This window comes from Scylla paramamosain, chromosome 6 (genome assembly GCF_035594125.1).
Source record: "Scylla paramamosain isolate STU-SP2022 chromosome 6, ASM3559412v1, whole genome shotgun sequence".
Lineage (NCBI taxonomy): Eukaryota > Metazoa > Arthropoda > Malacostraca > Decapoda > Portunidae > Scylla > Scylla paramamosain.
In genome coordinates, this window is record NC_087156.1 from 2,822,170 (window position 1) to 2,835,858 (window position 13,689).

The 13,689-nt window shown below is 41.4% G+C and overlaps 1 pseudogene; it reads right to left on the bottom strand.

Moving 5' to 3' along the window:
- The window catches only part of LOC135101687 (zwei Ig domain protein zig-8-like), a 58,692-nt pseudogene that overhangs the window by 5,424 nt on the left and 39,579 nt on the right, over nt 1–13,689 (bottom strand).

Here is a 13,689-nt window from a genome sequence, read left to right on the forward strand (position 1 = left end):
TCTCTCTCTCTCTCTCTCTCTCTCTCTCTCTCTCTCTCTCTGTCCCCCCTGCGTCACTCTTAATATCAAGTGGAAATGTCCCCACGAATATTATATGCCCGACTTGACTTGAATTATTCCGCAGGTTTTGTTTTATCTTCACCATTCGTTAAATATCTGTCCTTCCTCATTATACCGGAGAATTCAAACGAACATTATATATTTACTGCCCTAATTTGCATCATTCTATAAATTTTCCTCTATCTCCTTTCTTTACAAGTTGAGTTTAATCTTTTCCTAATTATTCTGTACAAATAAAAGTAGGATTATTTTTTTTATAGATATAGGAATTGTGATCCTCTGCCTTTTCTGTCCAAACATTTCTTATTCTACGTTAGCGTGGGTCACCCTTTCTGGTTGGTGTGGTGTTAACATAAACAGTTTCCCGAGGCATATCAGGTCAGCTGCTCTTTGCTCTTCCTGTGGCCCTCTGTGTCTTCCGATAAAAATACACAAAACTGGGCAGGATCCTCCCTACTATTGACATTCTCTCTAGGACTAAGAGTACTGATGTAAAATTCATCGTCATTCTACCGCTACGTTAAATAATACGAGTACATGTTTCTGGTTCTAATTCATTCCAGACTCCTCCCTTCCTCTCTCTCTCTCTCTCTCTCTCTCTCTCTCTCCTCTCTCTCTCTCTCTCTCTCTCTCTCTCTCTCTCTCTCTCTCTCTCTCTCTCTCTCTCCTCTTATTTAAACATAATGAACATAGAAAAGAAGATTCCGTAACTTTTCAAAAGGGAGCTGTGGTCTTTGTGAACGAGGGAGTCACTGTACTGTCACTATTGGTCGCTCGCATTTCCCTCGTCACTGTTCGTCACTGTCACTATCAGACATTCGCATCTCCCCAAAATTACTGACTTATACTGTCACTGTCAGGCCCATTATTTCACTTTATAACACTGTCACTGTCAAGCACAATATTTTGCACATCCTCGGCACTTCATGGCACTGTCACTGTCAGGCTTTCTCTCTCTCTCTCTCTCTCTCTCTCTCTCTCTCTCTCTCTCTCTCTCTCTCTCTCTCTGGGGATGGCTGGTACACTGAATTCATTGTTATTTCTGACGGTGGGAATGCAGGGTTGGGTGTCCAAGCCTTCAGCGAGCGCTATATGGGGGTTGAGGTAAAGAGGCAGCTCTAATAATACCAGCCAAGTAAAGTACAGTAATCCAGGTCGTGTTAATAACTACCGCGTCTCACTGGGCACAGCAACACTTATAATCTATGTAATCTGCACTGTAACAAGCACGTAACTCCTTCCCTGACCTGATTACTGCCTCACTCTGCGCCATCACACATTTTACTTGTAATAATTCTAAACTGTACTGATTTTTATTTTATTTTTTGTCAGCATGCACCTTTTTGTGTTACCAACACACCACTTGCACCTCACCACCACACTGCCAACCTAATTCACTACCACACCACTACACCATAAGCCTATCACACCACCAATTTATCACACTACCACCGCTTAACACGCATCACTACATCACCATACCGCACCACCAAAGTAACGCCGTCACATGGAGGCCTCACCACCACCACCAACTCATCATCACAATATGGTCACCAGCATCACCACACCCACACCTTCAGCCTCACTATCCTCAAACATACACCGCCAGCCTTCCGTCACCATTATCACCACCACAGCACCACTAGCCACGCCAGCACACCACACCATATCACCCACAGCACCGCCGCACTTCTCCGCACCATCAGCCTCACCGCCACACCATTAACCACACTAACACACCCACCACCACCACCACCAATGCCACCGCTCTCCCCGGCACACTTCCAATGCTCCAGTAACTAAAACAATACGACTATTTTTTTTATTCGGGATAAATTTAGGCTGTATGGACCGTTACGTATGTAAAATTACTATAGTTACAAACGGTAATGGCGATATTAAAGATGTGTGACATGGAGAGAGAGGCGATTTTTGTACCGAGCTGCGGAATACCATAACGACACTCCCACTTTGCCTGTGTTCTCGACGAAAATACTTTGCCATTTCACGTATTTTAAGGATCAATTAGAATAGCTCTCCATACAGCAGGCGGCAGCGTAATCACGGTAATCACATAACGAGTATAGCCACTTATCAATTACTCAATTATGTCTCATCTCATAACCTCCTTCAGCTTTACCTGTCCCGTTACCAGCGTCTCGTTAAACGCTTCCAAATACTTGCACACATTCGTTACAAATAAACTTCCCAATTCTTTGCAATTTCCTTCACTCGTTAACCTCTTTGGGTCTTTACACCTTTGTTATCAGCGGCTCTTAACACTCTCACTCGATATTTACACACGTTCAACTGGGACTCATTCGCTAAAAGTAAAAATAAACCTTCCATTATTTGGTATTAAACTCCTTCTTGCTAACCTCCTATACGTGGCATTATCACCTTTGTTATCAGCAGCGGCTCTTAACAACACTCTCACTCAATACGTGCTCTTGTTCGACTGAGGCTCATTCATTCAAGGTAAATACATTTCCCTTTAGTTCCTGGTATCCGCACTTTTACTAACCTCCTCCTGCATTATCACCGTCTCCGTAACATACTTTGGTACAACTAGGATGCGTTCGTTGAAAGTGAGCGTAAACTTGCTAAATTATTTACTGTTAGCCTCCTTCCTCCTTCTCTGCTGACCTCCTTGAGTGGCATTAGCCTCCTCACCTGCTTTCTCTCCAGCCCGCTCTTGCTCCTAAAGGTAGACGCACTTTTGAAGCGAGGGGAGTCGATAGAGAAATGAAAGGCAGTAGGATTCAAAAGCCGTATTAAAAATGAGTGGAAAGAGAGAGGATAAAGTCATAAAAGGAAGACTTAATACTTCTTCTATCTCCTTCTCCTTATAATACTATCATTACTAATATTTTCTTTAATGCTACTGTTGCTCTTCATGTTCCTTCTGTTCCTTTTCTCTACCTTCATTTCTTTTTTTTTCATCTTCCTTCCTGCTTCCACTACTGCTACTACTACTACTACTACTACTACTATTATTACTACTACTACTACTACTAATAATAATAAAAATAATAGTAATAATAACACTGTTATGACTACCACCACTACCACCACCACCACTACCATCACCACCATCACTACCACTACTACTGCTATTTAATACATTTTGTGATGAAGAAGTAAAGTTTCCTACAGTCTTGGGTTGTTAAGACGAGGCAGAAGGAAAGAACAGCTCACTTACCGACTTGTTCCCGAGGTTTTTGATCCTGCAGGGGAGGTACGCGTGCGCCCCGAGCTGCGTGGTCACGTTGACGGGCGAGGACGGGTGGAAGTAGGGCCCGGGGAAGGCTCGCCGTCTGTGCCTCCCTCCGCGACTTCCTGCAGGCGTCTCCTCACCTGACGAAAGGGAAACGTGATTATTTTTACGTGTTTAGCAGTTTATTATGATATTCGTTTTGGCTGATACGAAAATGGAAGTGAGAATATTAAACGTCTTTTACATGGGATGGAATGGATTAAAGTGAGTTTGGTTAATAGGATCAGAGAGAGAGAGAGAGAGAGAGAGAGAGAGAGAGAGAGAGAGAGAGAGAGAGAGAGAGAGAGAGAGAGAGAGAGCAAATGGGACATGGTGGGAGGAAGTGTGTGGCGACAGGACGCGCTGAGGAGCAAAAGGTGTAGAGAGGAAGTGCAGAAAGAAGAGAGAGAGGGAAGGAGACTTGGCAGGCAGGCAGGGAGGGAGTGTGTGACAGCGTGTGGCGGGAGGATGATGCAGGCGAGGACCGCACGAGTGGTTGGTAATCCAGATGAGTTTCTTTATGTCTACCCCCCCCCCACCTCCCAAACCGCATGCACTCCCTCCGTCCCTTACGAGCGTGTGGAAAGCGTCGGCGAGTGTGTGGGAGCAGTGTAAGCGTGAAACCCGAGTAAGGGCCATTGCAGCCGTCATCAGCGGTACACTACTCGCCCTTACGGCCCAAACAGAATGAGTGGTGGACTGTAAACTGAGACCATTGTGTTTTTCAGGTGTTTAAATGAGGTATTGTGCGTTAGAATGTTTCCTCAGACCCAAATAGTCTTTTTAAACACTATCCCTTTTTAGAGGCCCGGTATAAAGGATCATCTATTTTCTTTTTATTAATCAAGTTGACTAAGAACACACACACACACACACACACACACACACACACACACACACACACACACACTACGACTGTACAATATTTCATGCTTTCACGTTCTTGAATCATCTGATTGTTTGTAAATGTAAAAAAAAAAAAAATAAGTAAATAAATAATGATATTTGTAATAATAATAATAGTAATGGTAATAATAATAATAATAATAATAATAATAATAATAATAATAATAATAACAATAATTATAATAATAATAATAATAATAATAATAATAATAATAATAATAATAATAATAATAATAATAATAATAATAATAATGTTGATAATGACAGTAAAAATAAATAAATAAACAAACATCCATCAATTATATTTAAAAAAATCTAAAGAATTGGATTTGTAGCATTTTTTATCCATTACTGGCAACGAAAAAAAAAAAAAAGATAAACCCTCCCTTTACGAAAAAGAAAAAAAAGACTAGAGGACCCGAGAGGAAGGTCAGTTTAGTAGTCCTTATTTATTCCACACAGACGTAAAACAGATTGGAAAAGCGTGAAATACAAAACGTCAAGCATCGCACGCTGCACCTCTTAGCAAAGAACTTCGACAAATCCCAGGAGACATCTTGCAACATCAGGACTCATTTCAAGACTTCACATACAAATTTAGACAAGATAACGAAAGGCTACGTCTCGCGTTCCTGCCATTACATACTTCTGTTCGCCATGACTGGCTTCCCCTTCACAGAAATCGAGCACACACACACACACACACACACACACACACACACACACACACACACACACACCTCCTCCACATCAATCATATATAAATATTTGTTGGTGTTCCTCCGCACAGTTGACGTGCAATCACTAGCGGCAGACAAGTTTGTAATTACAGTCTGGTACGCCTGGCAGCGTCGCCCTCACTTTGATGACTATCAGATGCATTATTTCGACATGATTTTTTTACCCTGAAAAGTAGTCGGTGACATTTATCCTCGCATCATCTTCGTGTTCTTTTACGTTTCGCGTACCTCACAATACCAACTTTAGACTTGGATGATTTTGGTGATTCTAAACAGTCAATGTTACATTACAGTACAAAAATCACTGCCATAAAACCAGATAATGATTTATCCTCGCGTTCCATTCGTTTTCTTTTATTTTTAACATGTCCTACGATACCACCTTTTGACCTAGATGATTTTGGTGATTCTGTCACTCAGCATTACATTACGATGAATAAATCAATGCCATAATATGAGCTCCTAGTCGCATTAACAGAAGGGATGAAACGGTATGCCAGTAGAAGAATGGTAGATATGGAAATAGATGGAAGAAGACGAGCCACACCAAACAAGAGATGGAAGAAGTGCATAGATGATTTCTGAGAGAGAAGGTTGAGTGGAGAGTAGACTGGAGACAGAGCCTTATGGAAATGACTAGTAAGGAACAGCAACCCCACTGAGCACGGGAGAGGCTGCAGAGGAAGAAGAATAAGGACCCCTAGACAGTATGAACGTAAATATACCAACAGAAATTCTTGAGGCAAACGTGAGGATTTTATTGTTGGTGTAACGAATTTAAATCTGGAGAATGTCTATAAAAAATCTTACCAAAAAGCACATTCACACAGCTTGTAAGTCTGGGCAAGAAGGAATACACGGAACTCTGTCTATTTCTTTGTTTTCCCCACCTTTTTATGACTCGAAATGACTCAGGCGAGGAGCATCAAGACACCCACATATCTAAAGTGGCTAACTCTATCACAACTTTTTTTTATACTCGTTTCTCTCTCTCTCTCTCTCTCTCTCTCTCTCTCTCTCTCTCTCTCTCTCTCTCTCTCTCTCTCTCTCTCTCTCTCTCTCTCTCTCTCTCTCTCTCTCTCTCTCTCTCTCTCTCTCTCATTACCACCACCACCACCACTACCACCTCATGGCGTATTACCACTACCTCCACAACCACTAATGGAAGGAAATACCACTACCACCACCACCACCACTACCAATACGTACTGGTATACTACAATGTAATCGACTTAGGTATTCCAGCCGCGGCGGGAAATGTACCATTATCAGCAGCGAATGTCAACACGAGTGGACCAAATAACACGGTACAGCGCACGACAAAAAGCGAGTTACTGAATTTACTGAATGTCAAGTACGTGTTCCTGGACCCATAAAACACACACACACACACACACACACACACACACACACACACACACACACACACGGTAACAATGTGAAATAATGATGTGTGTATATACCTGTCTGTCTGCTACACATCTATTTCTCACAGTTCGTCACCGGATGAATGAAGCACCCAATACTTCGTTCCCCTCCTCCTCTCCTCCTCCTCCTCCTCCTCCTCCTGCTCTAGCAAGTTGTGTCCGTGTAATCCATTAGCGAGTTTTAGAGCTTGAATGTCAATCTGCATTCTTAAACAAGACTGATTAAGACTTCTAATGAGAGCACGACACTTGCTGATTAATTTGTGGAACCCTAACAGGACTGTAGTGGAGAAAAGCTAAACCACAGACACTGAAAGGTTTGGACACTTTTCTGCTAGCGGTGTCTTTAAGAATTACAGACTAAAATTGCACTAATGAGAGCACGACACTTGATAATTAATTTCAGGAATCCTGGAAGATTTTAGTGGAGAAAACTAATCAAGAGGAAATAAAGATCCGAAAGACTTTACTATTTGTTAAAGTTGGCGTATTTTGAAATTATATACTAAAACTGCACTTTTACACTAAGGAGAGCACTTGTTGATTAATTTGAGGAACCCTGAGAAATTATAAAGTAGAAAAACTAATCCACAGGCACCGATCACTTTCTGCTTTTAGTCACGTCTTTTAAAATTACAGACTAAAACTGAACTTCTTCATTAATGTAAGGAGCCTTTGGTGATTGTAGTAAAGAAAACCTTAATCAGAGACAGTAAACGCTTTGAACTATACATCCTACTCTGTTATTACCTCCGCCTTTCGAATTTACTCTTTGAAATTGCACCTGTTCATCTAATTGAGCTTGAAAAGAAGACACTACACTCACTGATTAAACTTACCCCACCGGTGAGTGAGAAGATAATGATGAGCAAGGCGTCCGTGTAAATGTTCAGGATGCACACACCATTTCCACACGCCCATTTATTTACCAGCAGTATGCGCTTCCGTAATGAATCTTTGAAGCGCTGCCGGGCGAATCTCAAGGAATAAAAGTTTAACACTGACGCAGAAAAACGCGTAGTGGATTGAAAGGTGATATTTTGATTTCGTGGATAAACATGACAATCCGTTGAGTGAGTGGCAGCTTAGACTTGGCTGTAAAAGGTTCCCCGTGTTTACAGAGACTAACTACCTCGTAATGTAACCTGGCAAGTCTGTCTTCGGCCATTAGTATATAATGTACTATTGATTGTGTGAGTTAGTGAAGACCAAGAAAGAAAGAGAGTGGAAGCATTGGTCTGAGGTTCTTGGTCTGTAATTGTAAATAAATCTTTTAAGAACCAGGAATTTGTGTGGTCCTTAACCAGTCTCCTCTGTACATAAAGGATGATAGAAGAAATGAATAAATGCATCAGTGACAAACTCATGAATAAATGAACAACGGTTTATTTCCCTCCCTCAATGATGCTAACAGAACTTTCATTCCTCCCTCTCTCTCTCTCTCTCTCTCTCTCCTCTCTCTCTCTCTCTCTCTCTCTCTCTCTCTCTCTCTCTCTCTCTCTCTCTCTCTCTCTCTTTTATCTTTGAGGCTAAGAATAGAAAATATATTCATTTCGATTAAAACTGCATAATACGTAATTCCTTCTCCTTTCTCTTTCTCTACTGTCTTTGAGGATAAAAATTGGAAAATATATTCATTTCTTTCCAAAACTGTATAACTCTCTCTCTCTCTCTCTCTCTCTCTCTCTCTCTCTCTCTCTCTCTCTCTCTCTCTCTCTCTCTCTCTCTCTCTCTCTCTCTCTCTCTCTCTATGGAGGACGCCACGATCCTTCCATTCCAAGCTAATAAAGACACGGCCCCTTCCTCCTTCCATACCCTGTTCCCTTGCCTTCCCTTCCCTCACCTTTCCCATCCTCTTCTCTACTCCATCAACCCTCTGATTCATGGCCCATAATAGCGTCATCTATATGGTTACCGGGTCTCCGCGTTTAATATCTCCATCTCTATTGGCCATTTGTCTTCCTCCTCTCTTTCTTCTTCAGCTGCCCTTCTCCCTCCGCCTCCCCCATGTCTCCCATACTCACCCTGCTCCCGGTTTTCCTCCCACCCACCGCCTGTCTCCGTTGCCGGGACTTATTTTCCTCTTCCCTCCCTCGTGTTTTCCATTTCCAGTGTTGGTTTTCTATTAGAGTTTTTTGCCCTGTTAGTCCCTCTTCATCTGCTTCTCTTTCAAAGGCGTATAAAATGTTAATATATTTTTCCTCGTAAAGGTTTTTTTCATCTCTCTCTCTCTCTCTCTCTCTCTCTCTCTCTCTCTCTCTCTCTCTCTCTCTCTCTCTCTCTCTCTCTCTCTCTCTCTCTCTCTCTCTCCTCTCTCTCTCTCTCTCTCTCGTCTAATTTTCTTCTTTATGGAAAATATTCTTATCTGTCGCTTTTTTTTCCACAAGATACATGGTGTTAGGTATGTGTTTTTTTCGTATTTTCTCGTGTTTTTTTTTTTCTGTGAATGTGAGTTAAAGAGACCGTGTCATATATTTTTTAAAGTCTATTATTCTTTTTTACTGGTTCCAACAATCTTTTACTTTGTTATTTTATCCTCATTGTGTCGTAAACCGTTCATTAACATCCTCATAATGATTTAAAAGTTTCTCCCGCTGCCTCTCTACCCTGTCTATTTCTGTGTCTCCTTCTCAATTTCTAATTTTCCTATTTTCCCTCCTCTATCCATATTCTCAACATGATTTTCCTTGCTACTTGTTTTCTCGTCTATATATCGCCTTCATTTTCACATCTTCTTCCTTTAAAGCTTCTTCATCTTCTTCCTCTTCCTGTCTATTCTTCGTATGTGTTCTTTTGTATTATTTCTTTCTCTTCCTTTGCCTCTACATATTCTTCCTCTTCCTCCGTACTCGTAAACTTTATTATCTTCTTTTATTAGCTTCCTCTTTTTTATTGTCTTTTTCTTTTTCTCTCCAGCTCTTTTTCCTTTTTTGTCTCAAGTCTGTTTTTCCTCTTCTTGTTCTTGTTTATCTTTCTTATCTATGCAGTATATGCTTCTCTTTTCCTCACTTCCTCTTCTACCTCCGTAATGCCTCTTTTTGCTCCTCTTCCTCCTGCTTATTCATGCATATTTATCTCACTTCCTCTTATTCTCCCCTTGCCTTCTCCTCCTCCTCCTCCTCATACCATCTCTTCGTATTCTCCTCACTTTCTCTTCTTTTTCCTTTTTTTTTCAGTTCTTCCTCCTTCAGTTCATCCCCCAAGAAATTCTTCTCATCTTCCTCTTGCTCTTCTTACTCCTCGTACAATCTCTTCATGTTCTTCCCACTTCCTCTTCCTCCTTCTTCCTCCTTCAGTCTATCCCCTACAAATTCTCTTCCCCTCTTCCTCCTCCTCCTCCTCCTATCCTCACGGTTCACAGGCTTATTAAGGCGCGAGCGAGACGTGTTACCAATGTTGATGTGACGACTAAAGATTCCGACGCCTAAGTTTAAAGGAAAATGAGGGAGCGAGAGAGGATAAGTTTCCTACCTTGAGCCTTTGCTACTGATGGGAGCCAAGGAGAGCCGGGGGGAAGGAAAGGTGTCAAGGATATGGGTGAAGAAGTGAGGGAAGAGAGACTGGGGAGATAGAAGGGAAGAATAAGTGAAAGGATGAGAAAGAAAACTGGAGAGAGAGAGAGAGAGAGAGAGAGAGAGAGAGAGAGAGAGAGAGAGAGAGAGAGAGAGAGAGAGAGAGAGAGAGAGAGAGAGAGAGAGAGAGAGAGAGAGAGAGAGAGAGAGAGATGAAAAGTGACGGGATTTGAAAAAGATAAAATATGTAGAGGGATGAAAACAGAAGAGGAAAAAAAAAAGAACGGAGAAAAAAGAGACTGCCGCTTGGGAATGACGAAGAAAAATGGAGAACGAAACGAGTAGAAAGAAATGAGGGAACAAGAGGCGAAAGACGGGGAAGTGATAACAGTGATAGCAAGGCGGGAGAACAAGAGGTGAAGGGACACACGGACACACGGGATAGCAGGAAAAGGGAAGGTGGAGACAGGGGCAGTGTTTTATAATAGACAAGGGAGGATACGGTGGTGCGTTGCTTCCCCTTCCGTATACCTTATCAGAGGCTCGGCGATATTAAAGCCAAGCAGGTCGATAGGCCCCTTTTTGTCAACACTCTGATGTGTTATTATGAATTTCCCTTCCTCCCGGACGCATTTTTGGGGCCAGAGTGAGTCGAGAGGGAAATGAAAGCCGGCAGGGTTGAGGAGTCGGATTAAAAATGAAGGGAGAGAGAGAGAGAGAGAGAGGGAGAGGATAAAGTCATAAAAGGAAGACTTAATAAACTTGGCTGAAGTGGAAGTGAAGTTTTCCATAGTTTTGAGTTATACAGACGATGCCACGTTATTTATTCACCTTTTTCTTTTTACATTCCAAGAAGTCTGAAGTGGTCTCTCTCTCTCTCTCTCTCTCTCTCTCTCTCTCTCTCTCTCTCTCTCTCTCTCTCTCTCTCTCTCTCTCTCTCTCTCTCTCTCTCTCACACCGTACATACTGCAGTCATAATAAAACGTAAAAAAAGGAAGTAGAAGATCCATAAATAACCTAAGCAAACACTCCACGCCTTCCCCACAAAACACACGCTTTAAAAATTCGTATCACGCGAGTACAAGAAACCTCCACTTGAAGCTTCTTACCCAAAAAAATAAAGACGTGAAAAATGGACAGAAAAAACAAGAGTAAGTCGGCGACCCGAGAGGAGAGGCCTTGAATTATACAAAGAGGAACAGTTCGCATCCAGGCGCGACGCAACCAACCCACATTCACAGAGCCCTTGAGCGAGGCGGATTCTTCCTTTATGCAGATGTGGCGGATGAGAGAGAGAGAGAGAGAGAGAGAGAGAGAGAGAGAGAGAGAGAGAGAGAGAGAGAGAGAGAGAGAGAGAGAGAGAGAGAGAGAGAAGAAAGTAAAAGTTGTTTTAGAAAAGAGAATAAACAGCGGCAGTCTGTCAACAACCATGTTTTAGTATGCAAAGTGTGTGTGTGTGTGTGTGTGTGTGTGTGTGTGTGTGTGTGTGTGTGTGTGTGTGTGTGTGTGTGTGTGTGTGTGTGTGTGTGTGTGTGTGTGTGTGTGTGTGTGTGACAAGGAAACACTTCCGTTTTACAAGTGTGTTTTTCTTTTCTTTCTCATTCGATTTACCGATTACTTGCTTCCTCATTCCTGCACATGTGTGTGTGTGTGTGTGTTGGCCACCAGTTCATACATCAAGGTTTATGAGAAGAAACAAGTAGGTGGACATGAACAGAATACTTCCAGCAAGACGTGCAATCACAAACACTCTCGCATGGGCTAACGTTCTCACCATTGCATGTTCTTCCTTTGTGTTTCTTAGTACAGGCTGAGGCGGCAGTGCAGGGGTCATCTACAATCCACAGTGGCGGGTGGAGGAGCAAAGCGGCGGCTTCTGTCCCTCATAAAGTTATAACAACGTTTCCTGCGTTGCGCCGTGTGGTATGCACGCCACAAAAAAGCCAAGGGTCACGGCGCGCCAGGAGCAGCGGCAGAATATGTTGCAGGGAAAACGCCAGCTTGCAGAATGAAAATAATTTAATAACGCTGAGATTAAAACGTAAACTGCAGGAACTGGGTGGTGGTCTTGGCCTCTGTCTGTTTACTGCATTATTTTTAGCGGGCTTCATTTCTCCGATACGATTGTCTGGTTTCTGCTTATGGCATTATTTGAACATTTATTGTTTCTTTAATTTAATAATTAAAGTGAATCGAATAATATATATATATATAGAGAGAGAGAGAGAGAGAGAGAGAGAGAGAGAGAGAGAGAGAGAGAGAGAGAGAGAGAGAGAGAGAGAGAGAGAGAGAGAGAGAGAGAGAGAGAGAGAGAGAGAGAGAGAGAGAGAGAGAGAGATAGATAGACAGACAGATTTTATATTTATATTATTATTTCCACAACATGATATTCCCACTAATTTATTTTCAAACGACTATTACGTAAAGATGCCTTATTTATTTACAAAACGTCTACATCTCTTTTCTATCCATGTATTTATTATGCCAGTTTGTAAATGAATGTGGGATTCATTTGCTTCGTCAAAAAAGTTTCCTTTTTTTTCAAGGCTGTCACTTACACAAGCCTTGTGTATCCAACTGCTGACTATTTGTGAAAAGTTTATATTTCACTCTTTTTAAACCTCATTTCTTCATAAAATCTTACACACCAATGTATAAATTATTTGCCAGACCCCATCACTTCCTACCTTAACTCTATTTCTTCAAGGAGTTTTGCGTGGCCGTGTATGAATTATATATATAAAATATTTATATTCCATTCCCAAACTCCATTTCTTAAGCGAATCTTACATATCTGAGTACTGAATTTACATTTTTTCCAGCTATTCTGCCATATTTTCATGTCTCGTTAATATCACAGGCTTTCATACATATTTTTTTTTAATCAATCACCCTTCTTGGCTTGGCCTCGACGCATATAATATTCTCTTTCATCCCTCTCTCGGCACACAGCTTTATTACGTAAGGGATGATCTGGGCTGCAGGTCCCCCTTTACCATCACTGAGGGGCATGATGCACAACTGACAATATTCGCAGCAATAATCTACCGGCAGTCTTTCATGAACTATTGTTTGGTTACTAATATGAAACCTGCTTTCTATCATTTATCATTATCTATTCTTGTTATAACGTTACGTCGACTGCTATTGCTGCTGCTGCTGCTGCTGCTGCTGCTGCTGCGGCAACTACTACTGGTAATGTTGTTATTGTTGTTTTTGATGTTGTTGTTATTGTTGTTGTTGTTGTTGTTACTGCTGCTGGTACTGTTATTGTTGCTAGTACTACTACTACTACTACTACTACTACTACTACTACTACAACTACTATTTTTACGACTATTATTGTAGCCACTACTACTTCTACCTACTACTGCATAACTTAAAAAATACTTTTCAATATTTTATACATTTTACAATTTGCCAAAAACTCTTCTTGCTATTAGGACAAAACCGTCTGACACACTGTCGCTCATCAACATTTAATCTTGACATTTGGAGTGTCTCTGTTAAGATAAAAACTTGATGTCTGGACGTGGCTGAGTGAATGACGTAAAGCAAACATTCTCTCTCTCTCTCTCTGTTTCCACGTGCTTCGGTTGGTTAACATTTGTCTTTATCGAAATTTGTGGGGGCACATAGAATGGTGGTATCGTTGTTTTAGCAAAGTAATCCATAGTCTTGAAATATCTCTCTCTTGTTAGATTTTATATGTATTTTCTTAAACTTTTTATGCACTTTTATGGCTTTGACATTCTACTTTGTCTTTTAATTCTTTTTAGTAGATGATG